This window comes from Jaculus jaculus, chromosome 9, assembly GCF_020740685.1.
Source record: "Jaculus jaculus isolate mJacJac1 chromosome 9, mJacJac1.mat.Y.cur, whole genome shotgun sequence".
In the NCBI taxonomy this organism is placed as follows: domain Eukaryota; kingdom Metazoa; phylum Chordata; class Mammalia; order Rodentia; family Dipodidae; genus Jaculus; species Jaculus jaculus.
Genome location: NC_059110.1, coordinates 123500693 through 123516050, shown reverse-complemented (window position 1 = coordinate 123516050; position 15358 = coordinate 123500693). Strand labels below are relative to the sequence as shown.

The 15358-nt window shown below is 46.8% G+C and overlaps 1 protein-coding gene and 1 long non-coding RNA gene across 3 annotated transcripts in view; one reads left to right on the top strand and one right to left on the bottom strand.

The window, feature by feature from the left end:
* Window positions 1-759: 759 nt before the first annotated feature.
* On the bottom strand, window positions 760-14940 carry LOC123463359. The gene is made up of 3 exons (XR_006638899.1): window positions 14812-14940; window positions 14429-14595; window positions 760-1142 (listed from the first exon to the last, which is right to left on the bottom strand). It is a non-coding gene; the product is annotated as an uncharacterized LOC123463359 (long non-coding RNA).
* Window positions 14286-15358, top strand: part of Tmem94 (transmembrane protein 94) — a 41915-nt gene continuing 40842 nt past the window's right edge. The window contains exon 1 of one of the 2 annotated variants that reach the window (XM_045158126.1): window positions 14286-14343. The gene's annotated coding sequence lies outside the window, so the exon portion shown is untranslated. The remainder of the gene's footprint in view (window positions 14344-15358) is intronic. The other variant, XM_004655182.2, reaches the window with a different exon arrangement.

Genomic DNA, 15358 nt, shown 5'->3' with positions numbered 1-15358 from the left:
TGCTTCCATGTTGAGATCTTGGGAGTCTCTGTGTCTCTGGATATCAGGTTTGAAAAGGGTTGATTGTCCTCTATGTCTATCTCCTTAACTGTTGTGCTGGTTCCCAGTTCACCAAGAAAACAGCATTCTTGCATGTTTCCCCAATTATTTTTAGTTTCAGCTGGGGCTTTTTTGAGGTATGATGGGGTGGTTCTCTTCTTAGGATCTGCGTCTATCTGAAAAAAAAAGAAGCAGATTCTCCAATGGAGAGTAAAGTTAGCACCAAGTAAATGTAATAACCATTAGTTTTTAGAGAGAGTTTAATGGAGAGCGGGCTCATTTTTGGATATGGTTCTGACTTGTTTCCCAGCTCCAGCTATGGGTTCCATTCCACTGAGGGGGATCAGTTAGCCAAATCAAGAGCAGTTGGTTTCCCACCATGGATGTGCGCCATTATTGTGCTTGTGTGAGCATCACATCAGGTTGTTTGCTGCTAAGTAGGTCAGACCATACGTTGCTTGGACAGATATTGGTCATTATTCCCCCAGTCGCTCAGTTAGCACCTTCTGGCACTAGACGCGCTGTCTGGGGACTGACTCTCTTCCAGCTTCCAGCCATGTCACGCCATGTTACGTGCCAACAGTGTATGGTGTCTTCAGGAGTAGGGTCTTACCACTAACCTATGGTTTATTTTTTATTTTTTGCTTTTTTTGAGGTAGGGTCTCACTCTAGTCCAGGCTGACCTGGAGTTCACTATGTAGTATCAGGGTGGCCTCGAGCTCATCGTGATCCTCTTGCCTCTGCCTCCCAAGTTCTGGAATTAAAGGTGTGCGCCACCATGCCTGGCTCTTGTTTGTTTATGAGACAGGACCTAGCTACATTGGCCAGGCTAGCCTCAGAAAATCTGGCGTCAGGAGATCCTCTGCCCCAACCTCCTGAGTGCTGGGACTTACTGGCAGGCAGACCCCTATACCCGGGACTTGGGGTGCCGACTACCCACATCATTTCAACCCCTAACTTCCATGCTTCACCCTAGACGTCATTCTCAAGTAAATAAACCAAAAACAGAACCACATTCACGAGTTGGGACATACCAAACTACTGCAGATTATAAAAGGTTAACCGCACTCTGCTTCCAGATTTACAATATCAGCCAATGGATCCTGCAAAAGAAGAAGTGAGGTTGAAAAATAAGTGGCTCAAAATTATTCTAATAAAGTTATGAAAGGCTCTAAGAGTTGTCCTGAGAATTCGCAGGTAGATAAGGGCTGAATTATATTCTCAAACCCGAGGCAAAATAATTTTGAGACTAGCACCCACACACACCCACACACCCACACCCACACGAGTAGGGACAACATGCACTTCATCAGATGTTCCCTCAAATCTATGTTCCCATCTCAAATTACCCAACACTTGTTTCAAGGGAGGGAGAGAGAGAGAAAGAGAGAAAGAGAGAGAGAGAGAGAGAGAGAGAGAGATAGGGGATGGGTGAGCCAGGGCCTCCATCCACTGCAAACGAACTCCAGATACATGCACGACCTTGTGCATCTGGATTACGTGGGTCCTGGGGAATTGAGTTTTGAACCAGGCTCCTGAGGCTTCACAAGCAAGTGCTTAACTGCTAAGCCATCTCTTCAGCCCTTACTTGGGTGTTTTGTGTCCAGCTTACTTGGGTTTTGGGGAATTGAACCTGAGCAAACAGGCTTTGCAAGCTAGTGCCTTTAACTGCTGAGCCATCTCCTCAGACCCATAAATTATTATTCTTTTTAATTTTTTGGGGGTGGGTTTCAAGGCAGGGTTTCATTCTAGCCCAGGCTGACCTGGAATTCACTATGTTGTCTCAAGATGGCCTCTACTCATGACAATCCTCCTATCTCCCTCTTGAGTGCTGGGATTAAAGGCGTGTGCCACCATGCCCGGCTAAATTATTATTTAATTTTTTAAAGATATTTTTATTAAGCCGGGCATGGTGGTACACACCTTTAATCTCAGTATTTGGGAGGCAGAGGGTAGGAACCATGAGTTCGAGGCCACCCTGAGACTACATAGTGAATTCCAGGTCAGCCTGGGCTAGAGTGAGATCCTACCTCAAAAAAACAAAAAAATTTATTTATTTATTTATTTATTTATTTGAGAGAGAGGGGAGGGAGGGAGGGAGAGAGAGAGAGAAAGAAAGAGAGAGATAGGGGATGGGTGAGCCAGGGCCTCCAGCCACTGCAAATGAACTCCAGAAGCATGTGCCACTTTGTGCATTGGGCTTATATGGGTGCTGGGACATTGAACCTGGGTCATTAGGCTTGGCAGGCAAGTGCCTTAACTGCTGAGCCACCTCTCCAGCCCTAAATATTTTATGTTTATTTATTTGAAAGAGAGAGAAAGAGGGAAAGAGAGAGAAAATGTGGGTACATCAGGGTCTCCAGCCACTGTAACGGAAGTCCAGATGCATGCCCCAGCTTGTGCACTTGGCTCGCATGGGTCCTGGGGAAGTGAACCTGTGTCCTTTGGCTTTGCAGACAAGTGCCTGGACTGCTAAGCCATCTCTCCAGCCCTCATAAATTATTTTAGTTACTTGTTTACCATCTGTTAGCAAATATCCTCAATCCAAATAAAATGTGAATTAATGAGGAAAGATAAAAGTTATTTTATGTGAGAGAATGAGAGCGAGAGCAAGAGTGAGAGAAAACTGGCTCCAGCCAATGGAATCGAACTCTTGATGTGTGTTGCTTTTTTTTTTTTTTTTTTTTTGCTGTAAATGTATTCCAGATGCATATGAAACCTTGTGCATCTGGCTTATGTGAGATCTGGAGAGTTGAATATGGGTCCTTAGGCTTTGCAGGCAAGCACCTTAACTGCTAAGCCATCTCTCCAGCCTGAGTGAAAAATTTTTTTTGTTGTTGTTTTGGGTTTTTGAGGTAGGGTCTCACTCTAGCCCAGGCTGACCTGGAATTCGCTATGTAGTCTCAGGGTGGCCTTGAACTCATAGTGATCCTCTTACCTCTGCCTCCCGAGTACTGGGATTAAAGGTGTGCACCACCACACCCAGCTTATTTTTTAATTTTACTTGTGTATTTGATAGAGACAGAGTGAGTATGACACACTAAGGGCCTCTCATCACTGCAGATGAACTCCAGACCTATGGGCTACTTTGGGTGTTTGGCTTACGTGGGTACTAGGGAATTGAACCTAGGCCGGCAGGCTTTACAAGCAAGCACCTTTAACCACTGAGCCATATCAAGGGTAGAAATTCCTATCTACTTACTCATCGTTGTGTCCAATACCACTTGACATATACACACACACATGCATACATGCAGAGCTTTGCAATTTTTTCCTGAAATCGTATTACCAATTAGAAAGACAACCAAGACAAAGAGTCTATCGTTTCATGGTTTTATTACTGCTGTCAGATTCCCAAGCAAAGATACTGCAGCAGTACACACTGCAATCAATAAGTAATGTATAAACATGCCAGTTTCACCAAGGCCTCAGTATTATTAAATTTTATTATTATATCTAACTGGCTAGGTGGGAAAGGCACTCTGTGTTCTTTTCGACTTAATGCCCTTTGCTTATTAGTAAAACCCAATATTCTCCTCCCTACAACACTTCTTTGCATTTGGCTTTCTTTCTGTGTCAGCTGTTTGCTTATGTGCTTTGATCATTTGGTCCATCCTTTTTGAGAGCCTGGAAGAGTCTGAAACGTGGGCTGAGACAACAGATAATGTATCTGTCACACACAGCATGTAGATCCTGACCCTGTTATTTCTGGCAAGGAACTCAAGTCCGATTGTGGTGTTTCGCTCAGATGAGTTCAAAGAATTTCAGTCCAGGGATATTAAACAGTCACCATTTCCTCCCGTCACCTTTAAGCAAATGACTATGTGGAAGAAAATGGTGCAATGGTGAAGGATGCTCCCCAGTGGGCGGTAGGAGGAGCTCGATTCAGCTTGCACGTTGTTCAGGGTGACACTCCTTATTAAAAAAACCTGAATCAGGCCTGAATCACTCATGTTTTCTGACTCACTTCGTATCTCCATCTGGATAAAAGAAGTCTTAAAACACAAGAATATTATCTAGATGATCCATTGTCCAATGCTTTTTATTGTTTGTGATAGTTTCACTGTGTAGTTCAAGTTGGCCTTGAACTCAAAGTCCTCTTGCCTTAGCTTCCCAAGTTCTAGAATTACAGATGTGTGCCATCACACCCAGCTTGTCCAGGCCTTTATTTAAAAAATTTTTTTTGGCTGAAGAGATTGCTCAGGCACTTGCCTGCAAAGCCAAACAACTTAGGTTCAAATCCCCAGTACCCATGTAAAGCCAGATACACACTGGCACATGCATCTGTAGTTTGCCTGCAAGTGGCTGGAGACCCTGACATGTCCATTCTCTGTGTGTGTTTCTCTTCTCTCTATCTCTCTGCTTGCAAATAAGTAAACATATTTTTAAAATGGGCCTGGAAGGATGGCTTAGCGGTTAAGGTGTTTGCCTGCAAAGCCAAAGGACCCAGGTTTGATTCCCCAGGACCCATGTTAGCAGATGCGCAAGGGGGCACGAGCATCTGGAGTTCGTTTGCAGTGGCTAGAGGCCCTGGTGCACCCATTCTCTCCTCTCCCTCTTTCTCTGTCAAATAAATAAATAAAGAAAAACAAAGAAAAGACAAAAAACCAAAAAATATTTTTAAAGTATATTTTCAAAATGGGACATGGTAGTGCATGCCTTTAATCCTAGCACTTGGGAGGCACAGGTAGGTAGGAGGATTGCCCTGAGTTCGAGGCCAGTTTGAGACTACATAGTGAATTCCAGGTTAGCCTGGGCCTGAGCGAGACCCTACCTCAAAAAACAAACAAACAAACAAACAAAAACAACAAAAAAAACTGCATAGTGGCACATCCCTGTAATTCCCAGCAGTTGGGAGGCAGAGGTAGGTGAACAGCCATGAGATCTAGGCCACCTTGATATTAGAGAATGAATGGATGAATTTCAGATCGGCCTGAGGAACAGTGGGACCAATTCCCCAGTACCCACATATGCCAGATATACAAGGTGGTGCATGCATCTGGAGTTTGTTTGCAGAGGCCCTGGTGCGCCCATTCTTCTATCTGTGTCTCCCTTTCTCTCTCAATCTCAAATAAATAAATTAATTTAATTAAATTTAAAAATTTTATTTATTTGCACATGTGAGGGGGGGGCAGTTCTACCAGGGTTCTTGCTGCTGCAAACAAATGCCGGGTGCTTGCACCCTTTTTTGAGTATGGCTTTATGTAGGTACTAGGGAATTGAATATAGACCAGAGTAAGCAAGCCTCCTTAGCTGCCAAGCCAGCCTTCCAGCCCCCCAAGTACTTTATTTCTGAGATGAGGATCTCACTATGTTGTCTGGGATAACCCCACATTCCTGTGCTTTTACAAAGGCCTCCCAAGTGTTTGGGCTGCAGGGGCAACACCACTGTCACAGCTCATTGTCAAGTATTTTGCTCTAAGTTAGCCACTTCCAGGCATCTGACTAAGATGATAATGAAGTCTAAGGTTGAGGGAGTTATCCTTCCTTTTTTTCTTTTTCTTTCTTGTGTGTGCTTGGGGGGGGGGGGGAGAATAAATATGGGTGTATCAGGTCCTTCTGCAAACAAACTCTAGGTACATGTGCACTTTGTGCATCTAGCTTTTTTTTTTAAAGTGTTTATTTTTATGTATTTGAGAGCAACAGACAGAGAGAAAGAGGCAGAGAGAGAGACAGAATGGGCGCACCAGGGCCTCCAGCCACTGCAAACGAACTCTAGACGTATGCGCCCCCTTGTGCGTCTGGCTGACGTGGGTCCTGGGGAATCTAGCCTTGAACCGGGGTCCTTAGGCTTCACAGGCAAGCGCTTAACTGCTAAGCCATCTCTCCAGCCCTGTATTTAGCTTTATTTTATTTTATTTATTTTTTTTGGTTTTCGAGGTAGGGTCTCACTCTAGCTCAGGCTGACTGGAATTTACTCTGTAGTCTCAGGATGGCATTGAGCTCACGGCAGTCCTCCTACCCCTGCCTCCCAAGTGCTGGGATTAAAGACGTGTGCTACCATGCCTGGCTCCTGTATTTAGCTTTTATGTGGGTACTGGTGAATTGAACCTGAGCCATCAGGCTTTGCAAGCAAGCATATTTGATAGCTGAACCATCTCTCCAGCTCCTTCCTTTTTTCCTCCCTAGCCCACCAACCAGGTGCTGGGTTTTGCCTGTTCTACCAGCTCAATAGCTGTTGGACACATCTATGTCCTGCCACTCAGGCTGCTGTCACCACAGCGCAGAGCTTGGGGCCTCTCAGCCAGCCGCCCAGCCTCCTCGCTAGGCTTCTCAAGGCTGCTCTTGCTCCTCCACAGTGCATTCTCTACTCAGCAGCCTGGCTGACTATTTGATTGATTGATTGATTTTTTATTTTATTTTTTTAGGTTTTTCAAGGTAGGGTCTCACTCTAGCCCAAGCTGACCTGGATCTCATTCTGTAGCTCTAGGCTGGCTTCAGACTAACAGATCCTCCTACCTCTGCCTCCCAAGTGTTGGGATTACACCATCACGCCTGGCAGACTGACTATTTTTTTGTTTTATTTTGTTTTTAGAGGTAGGGTCTCACTCTAGCCCAGGCTGACCTGGAATTCACTATGGAGTCTCAGGGTGGCCTCGAACTCACAGCAATCCTCCTACCTCTGCCTCCCGAGTGCTGGGATTAAAGGCATGCGCCACCATGCCCGGCTCTCTATTTTTATAAATGCCAATCAGAGCATGGCCTTTTGCTTAATAATCTGCTGGGCAGGGTGGTGCATGCCATTAATCCCACCACTCTGGGAGGTAGAGGTAGGAGGATCGCCACCTGGGACCCCACAGTGAATTCCAGGTCAGCCTGGGTTACAGTAAGACCTTACCTCAAAAATAAAGAAATAAATAAAATAACAAAAAATCTCAATGTCCTCAGAGTAGAGTTCAAAATCCTTGTCGTGGTATGGAAGGCCCAACGTGGCTGTGTAAGACCCCCAAAACGAGGACCCCACGCTCTGCCTGGATATGGCGACACCCCAAATCACTCACGAGAAGTGGTCTTGATGCATACTGCAAGAGGATTTTATTCCAAGCGCGCTGGGGCCCACAGTCGTACACTGCACAGGGGTAGAGGACTGCAGAGCCCCGAATGCAGGAATGGGACAGTTTTTATAGGGTTTCTAACAAAGCCTGTGCATTAGACCAATCATTTTTTTAATATCAGGAGCCCGCGGGGTGCCAGCCAGTCAGTTTGTGCCACTCCATAGTTTCTAAGCCAATTAGTGTAATTTGTTCAAGCCCCTCGTGGACCAGTCAGTCTCTTATCACCTTGGTGGTCAGCATTTGTGCAGGTCCTTGGGTGGGGGTAGCCGAGTATGGTATCAGCCTCCTATGACCTTGGTGGTCTGAGGCAGGCTGCTACAGCTTATGGTGCGGGCTACTAAGGCTTACAGTGTGGGCTATTAAGGCTTATGGTGCAGGCTATTAAGGCTTATGGTGTAGGCTATTTACAGAAACCAAATAAGTGGTTCACTTTATTACTCATTTCCCATCCTTGAGGGCTATCTCATGCCCTTTTTACCTAGTTTTATATTAGGAGCGGGCTCTGATATAATGAGAAGAGGGATTCTTTACTTGCTTTCAACAGAGAGTAAAGCCTGGAGTTTGAGGTATGCAGGGGCCCGCTTAAGCTCCCTTTGGAGCGTGATAGTATTTCTGGGCTTCTGAATTCTTGGGCCTTTCAGCTGCCTGTTGACTCCAGTGACCTAGGCTCTTCCCCTTGGGCGTTCCAGTCACGAGGGGCTCCCCTTTAACCCTGTGCCTTCCTTACCTGTGACCTTTGTTAACGCTAGGGCCTCTGTCTGGAATGTCTGTCCTCTTCCTCTTTCCCTGTTAAATTGTATTCATCCTTTGGATTTCCACCTGACCCTCATTCCCTCCTCACTCCATAGCCACCCAAGGGCCGGAAAGAAAGCTGGTACCACTGCCTGTTTACTGCTTTTGCTTTGTTTTGTTTTGTTTTTTTGAGGTAGCGTCTCACTCCAGCCCAGGCTCCTGGAATTCACGATGTAGTCTCAGGGTGGCCTTGAACTCACGGCGATCCTCCAATCCTCCTACCTCTGCCTCCGGAGTGCTGGGATTAAAGGCGTGCACCACCACGCCTGGCTCTCTGCACAGTGTGCTGATGGAGTCATTTGTTTACTTCAGGATCTGTCTTGGCCATGAGTATTATTAGCAGCCCGACTGTAACCTCAGCACCGGGAAGGCAGACTGGGGATCCCTGGGGCAAGCTGACTAGCTGAGCCTGGGAGCCCTGGGTTCAAGTGAGAGACCCTCCCTCAGTAAAACAAGGTACAGAGTGACTGAGGAAGTCTCCTGACATCGCTCTCAGGAGTCTGCATATGTATACCCACAAGCATACACACATGCATGCATGCATACCTCACACACACAACAAAATGCACCCTTGCTGGGTTGGGAAGATGATTCAGTGGTTAAATGTACTTGCTTGCAAAGCAGGTTCAATTCCCCAATAGCCATGTAAAGCCAGATACACACAGGCAAATTTAAGAAACACTCTTGTCAGGCATGGTGGCACACACTAGTCTCAACATTTGGGAGGTGGAAAATTGAGTTTAAGGCCGGCCTTAGTTACATGGATAGTTTAAAGACAGCCTGGGCTGCAGGAGACCCTGTCCCCCCAGAAAACCAAAAGCAGGGCTGGAGGGATGGCTTAGCGGTTAAGGCGTTTGCCTGCAAAGCCGAAGGACCCAGGTTTGATTTCCCAGGATCCACGTTAGCCAGATGCACAAGGGGGTGCATGCATCTGGAGTTCATTTGCAGTGGCTGGAGGCCCTGGTGTGTCCATTCTCTCTCTCTCTCCTTCTTTCTCTGTCAAATTAATTAATTAATTAATTAAAACACAAAACAAAACAAAAAAACAAGTCAGGTATGGTGGCGCATGCCTTTAATCCCAGCACTCAGGAGGCAGAGGTAGGAGAATCGCCATGAAGTTACAGGCCACCCTGAGACTACATAGCGAATTCCAGGTCAACCTGGGCTACAGCAAGAACCTACCTTAAAAAAAAAAATAAATAAAAAGGGAAAGAATAAAAAGGGGGCTGGACAGATGCACAAGGGGGCGCACGTGTCTGGAGTTCATTTGCAGTGGCTGGAAGCCCTGGCATGCCCATTCTCACTCACTCTCTCTTTCTCTATCTGCCTCTTTCTCTCATAAATAAAAATGAACAAAAAGGGGGCTGGAGAGATGGCTTAGTAGTTTAAATGCTTGCCTGTAAAGCCTAGGAACCCACGTTTGATTCCCCAGTACCCACGTAAACCAGATAGATGTGTATAATGGTGCATGTATCAAGTTCATTTGCAGTAGCTGGAAGCCTTGGCATGCCCATTCTTTTTTTTTTCTCCCTCTCTCTCTTTCTCTCTGCTGAAGAAAAAAGTATCAACAACAAAACAAACAAAACCCCTAAAACCCTATATTCTTTCTCTGCTTAAAGTTCATATCCTGAGTTAAACCAAAGCACTAGGGGACCAGTGTTTTCAATCCTACTTTCCTCCTGCCATCCTGAGACTGTGGAGTAATGTGGGAGCCTCCCAGGCACCAACATCAGCTCCAGCAGGCAGGAGGAGGGAAAAATTGTGTGTTTATACGTGATTAATACAATTTTCCTGTCAAAGATAGAAAGCATGTGGCAAGCAAGGTGCTACAGTTATCCACAGGGACTCATGGGAAAGCAGCAGGGGCAAGCCTACTGGATCTGAAAGTTTAATAAGGAGCCACTAAGGAAGTAAGGAGGCCAGGAAGGACATCTCCAACACAAGGAAGAGCACCAGTTCAGACCTCCAGATAGGAGTAGCATGGGGGCCCAGGGAATGGTGGTGCATGTCTTTGATCCCAACACTTGGGAGGCAGAGGTAGGAGGATCTCTGTGAGTTCCAGGCCAGTTTGGGATGGCAGAGTGAGCTCCAGATCAGCTTGGCCCTACCTTGAAAACAAACAAGCAAACAAAAAAGGAGTAGCTTGGAAGGCTGGAGGGCAAGGATTGAGAATGCAGATGGGGGTTGCTTTTCCTTGCAGGAATTCTGAAGAGGAAAAAGACACAGGAAGTAGGTGAGAAAACCTCTACTAGAAGATCCTGACCCTCTTATCACGGCCATCTTGGAGAGGCTTTGGAAAAATGGATCCTACAGCTGCTTGGGTGTGCTAGTAAACCAAGAAGATATGCTAAAAGGCCCTTAGAGGGCTGGAGAGATGGCTTAGCAGTTAAGGCGCTCACCTGCAAAGCCAAAGGACCCAGATTCGGTTCCCCAGGATCCACATAATTCAGATGCACAAGGAGACGCATATGTTTGAAGCCTGTTTGCAGCAGATGAAGGTCCTGGGGCACTCATTCTCTCTCAAGTAAATAAATAAAAAAGGAGGCTGACAGGGTGTATATGTGTGTGTGTGTATTGTACAGATCCTTAAGCTGGCAGTCATTCAGTTAAGTTAAATTCATTGAGTCTGATGGAGCTCAGAAACAAGTGTGGCTGCGACAGTCCCACATACAAGGCGAAGCAGGGCAAGTGACTGTCCAACATGTTCAGTTCCCAAGGGTACCATGTTTTATGGAAAGAAGTAGAAAGACCCAAGACCTAAGTAACTAAATGATTCAACTGAACAAATACATAATGGATACAAGGACGGTGCTAAGAAATCTGCCAGGATAAGCCGCTGTCCTTGGGGAGCTTGAGATTTCCCATATATAAGAGTGCAGGACTAAACATATTCTTGGACTTGGGGAGATTGCTCAGTGGTTAAAGGTGCTTGCTTGCAAATCCTGCCAGCCTGGGTTTGGTTCCCCAGCACCCCATATAAAGCCAGATGCAAAAAGTGGTACAAGCCAGCACTCTGGATGCACAGGTAAGAGGATTGCTGTGGGTTCAAGGCCAGCCTGAGACTACAGAGTGAATTCCAGGTCAGCTTGGGCTAGAGTGAGACCCTACTTCGAATGTGCACAAGTGTGCTTACACATACACACACACACATAAAAACAAATAAATAAAATATTTAGGATGCCGGGCGTGGTGATGCATGCCCTTAATCTCAGCACTCTTGAGGCAGAGGTAGGAGGATCGCTGTGAGTTCAAGGCCACCCTGAGACTACACAGTGAATTCCAGGTCAGCCTGAGCTAAGGTAAAACCCTTCCTTGAAACCCCCCCACCAAAAAAAAAAAAAAAAAAAGAACAAAATATTTACGGCTGGAGAGGTTGCTTAGCGGTTAAGGTACTTGTCTGCGTAGCCTAAGGACCCATGTTCAACTCTCCAGGTCCCACATAAGCCAGACGCACAGGGTGACACAAGCATGCAAGGTCGCACATGGGCACAAGGTGGCCCACACATCTGGAGTTCAATTGCAGTGGCTGGAGGCCCTGATATGCCAATTCTCTTTATCTCGCTCATAAAATAACTACAAAAAATTAAAAACACCCCATACTTTTAAATATATATATTTATTTATTTACAAGCAGAGAGAAAGAGAGAGAGAGAGAGAGAGAGAGAGACAGAAGACAGATAGCAGAATGGGCATACATCAGGGCCTCCAGTCACTGCAAGTGAATTCCAGATGCATGTACCACTCTGTGCATCTGGTTTTATGTGGGTACAGGGGAATTGAACTTGGGTTTTTAGCTTTGCAGAGGCAAGCACCTTAACCACTGAGCAATCTCCCCAACCCCTTCACTTCCCCCCTGCCTTTTTTTTTTCCATAGGAAAGTCTCACTCTAGCACACACTCACCTGGAATTCACTCGGTAGTCTCAGGATGGCTTCAAACTCAAGGTGATCCTCCTGTCTCTGCCTCCCAAGTGCTGGGATTAAAGGTGTGGGCCACCATGCCCAGGTCCCCATACTTTTGTGGAGGCAGCAATGAAAACACAAAGCCAGAACATTGTATTTAATGAGTAAAAGTGGAGGAAGGTGTTTATGAAAGGAATGTTTAAGGTGAATCTTTAGGATAAGGATGTATTTCAATGTTGAGTGTTGACTTAAGGTTATTAGGAAATAAAGTTAAAAGCCCTGGACATAGTTCTCCAACGTGTTTGAAACTGTCGTGGTGAATCTATGTGGCAGTTAGACCAGAAAATGTATGTTTGCGCCATTTTATGGGAACTATTTTTTTTTTTCTTCGAGGTAGGGTCTCACTCTAACCCAGGCTGATCTGGAATTCACTATGTAGTCTCAGGGAAGCCTTGAACTCATGGCTCATGGCAATCCTACCTTTGCCTCCTGAGTGCTGGGATTAAAGGCATGCACCATCATGACCGGCCTTGGAAACTATATATATTTTACTTTATTTGAGAAAGGGACAGAGACAGAGAATGCAAAAAAACTCTAGATGCATGTGCCTCGTGCACCTGGCTTCCATGTGTCCTGGAGAATTGAACCGGGATACTTTGGCTTTGTAGGCAAACACCTTAACCACTAAGCCATCTCTCCAGCCCATTTTATGGAAACTTTTGAGATCAGGTGGACAGATTTAGACTTGTTAGGTGTTAGTCCTCAGGGAGGTTGAGGTAGGAAGATCACTAAGCTAGCTTGGGGCTACAGAGTGAGTTTCAGGTCAGCCCCAGCTAGAATGAGACTCTGACTTGAAAAATAAAAATAGGAGCTATGCATGGTGGTGCAGGCCTTTAATTCCAGCACTCACGACGCAGAGGTAGGAGAATTGATGTGAGTTTGAGGTCACCCTTAGACTACATAGTGAATTCCAGGTCAGCCTGGGCTAGAGTGAGACCCTACCTTAAAAAAAAAAAAAAAGAAGAAGGAAAGAAAGAAAGAAAGAGAGATAAAGAAATATCTTACACCAGATTCCCGAACCTCCAGGTCTCTGCTCTGGTAGGCCTTCCCTTGTCCCCAGCCCTCTTGGGCTGGAATTGGGGAAAATGACCCTTACTCCCATGTGGGCTCTCTAACCCCCTTGGCAGGAGTTCTATGTACTTCTTTCTCTTAATCTAATAGTCTCCCTAAACCTTAAAGAAAAAGAAAAAATATATTTATTTATTTGTAAAATAAACTGAAGAATTTTGTGTTGCAGTAAAGAGAGATGATTCTATGGGTGTTTTAAGCAACAGATGAGCTGGTTTAAACACAGTCAAGTCAGCAAAATGGCTTCTTGTCCAGCTAAAACAAAAGGAATTTTACTTGCATGATTAAATTCATAATAGAGGGAAGGGGCTCTTACTTCCCAAGGCCAGCTATGACCCTTTTCCAATTCTATAAACATTTTTTTTTAAAAGCAAGTCTTCCAGACTTAGAGCTCTGGGAAAACAGAAGTAAATACTGACACAAGCTAGTTTTGTTTTCCCAAGAGAGGGTTCCCAGGAGATTTCTCTAATTATCTAGAAAAAAAATATTTTTTAAACTTGTTTTTCCCTTTAGATTTCAGTGGAACTGAGGGTGAAATTGAAGTATTCACCCTAGACTCTCTTTGGCTTAGATGCAGTGTTAGTTTGAAGGGACTCCAAAATACAGGTGTTTCTAGGCATTTGGTCCCAGGAAAAAGCAGCGGCCTTGGAATAAAATAGGGCTTATTGAAAAGGAAAGGAAGAAAAGAAAGGGAAGGAAGGAAGGAAGGAAAAAGAAAGAGAAAAGGAAGGAAGGAAGAAAGGGAAGGGAGGAAGGGAGGAAGGGAGGGAGGAAGAAAGGAAGGAAGGAAGGAAGGAAGGAAGGAAGGAAGGAAGGAAGGAAGGAAGGAAGGAAGGAAGGAAGGAAGGAAGGAAGGAAGGAAAAGAAAGAGAACGGGAAGGAAGGGAAGGGAAGGGAAGGGAAGGGAAGGGAAGGGAAGGGAAGGGAGGAAGGGAGGAAGGAAGAAAGAGGGGAAGAGAGAGAGGAAGGAAGGAAAAGGCTGGGGTATTGCTTCCTCATATCTTTAGGATAATTTCATAGGAAAACTCATCAGGGAGGGAGCTGTGTCCCGGCTCCAGGTCAGGGACTCCGGGAACCAAGGCGCAGAAGCTTCAGGTGCGCGACGCCAGGCTCTCGCTCAGGTAGCCTGGAGGATGCGTTTTAGTTCCGCCCGGCTCCCAGAGGGGCGGTTGAAGCTACAGTTTAGCGCAGGACACAGCCAATAAAAACCCAGGGCCCTCCGCCCGTCTCAAATATTGACCAATCAGTGCCCGGAGCTTTCGCCGGTTGGCCAGCGCCTCGGTGGCCCGGACGGGGCCAGGCAAAGCTTCTCGGCGTTGCCCGTAGCGGACATGGCGGCGGCCCCTGGAGGCGGGGACGCGAAGTGAGGAGGGGGCTGGGAGGGGACGGGACGCGGTGGACGAAGACCGGCCGGCCCTCGGGGCCCCGGTAAGTACGAGGAGGCGCGTGTCGGCCGGAGAGAGGGGAGCAAGGGGGCATGGGGCCGGGCCTTCCGCGTCTTCTGCTTTCTTACCTGCGGCGTGGAGAGTCTGGGGTGGGCACCCAGAGAGCGGCCTCAGGGGGGATCCCCTCGGAGGAGTGTCGGGGGACTGGCTCCCGTCGCCGGTTTTGGACGTTTCTTCCCTTCGCGGCCTCAAGACGGTTGCTCTGGGGGGCCCTTGGTCACCGCCACCACCCGCCCTAGGGAAGGGTTTTCTCGTTAGAAGTAAAGGTTCTGGCTAACAAAGGATCCCTGCCCCGGGGTCTGTGGCGGCCGGGCCCCGGGCCAGACGGCGCCCGCGGGCCGGGGCCATGTGTGTTCCTGTGTAGGCCTCTGGGGGTCCCCAGCCTCGGTCCCGGGAAGGACCGTTGTGTGTCCCTTGCGCGCGCTCCGCCCGGCCGCTCACCCCGGCTGACCTGGTGCTGACAGTGCGCCTCTGCGCCCAGGCGGATGGACTGACCGGGGCGGCTTTCCAGATCCGTGCTGGGCTGCCATGCCATTCTAGAAAGCAATTTGGGTGCTGTGTTCCCGTTTCTCTCTCACACACCCCCTAATGCCTACTTTTCACAGTCCCTTGCGTGCTTGGCAAATCCAGCCCTCCTCTCATTGGCGCGTAACTTTTGACAGCTCATTGATTTGACCACATGCCCCTCCTAACCCTTTTTTCTTCTTTGCCATCTCCTTTCATACATCTGTACAAGTAAAAGGAGATGTATATCTTCTTTTAATAATATATGCATGTATACTGATGTACATATTTAAAACTATGTACATATATTGTGTGTGTGAATACACACTTCAGGGTCTCTTGCTGCAGCAAAAGAATGCCAGATGCATGCGCCACTTTGGGTCTGGCTTTACCTGGGTGCTGGGGAATGGAACCTGAGCCAACAAGCTTTGCAAATAAGTACTTTTTTTTTGTTTGTTTGTTTTTGTTTTTCAAGGTAAGGTCTCACTCTCTGG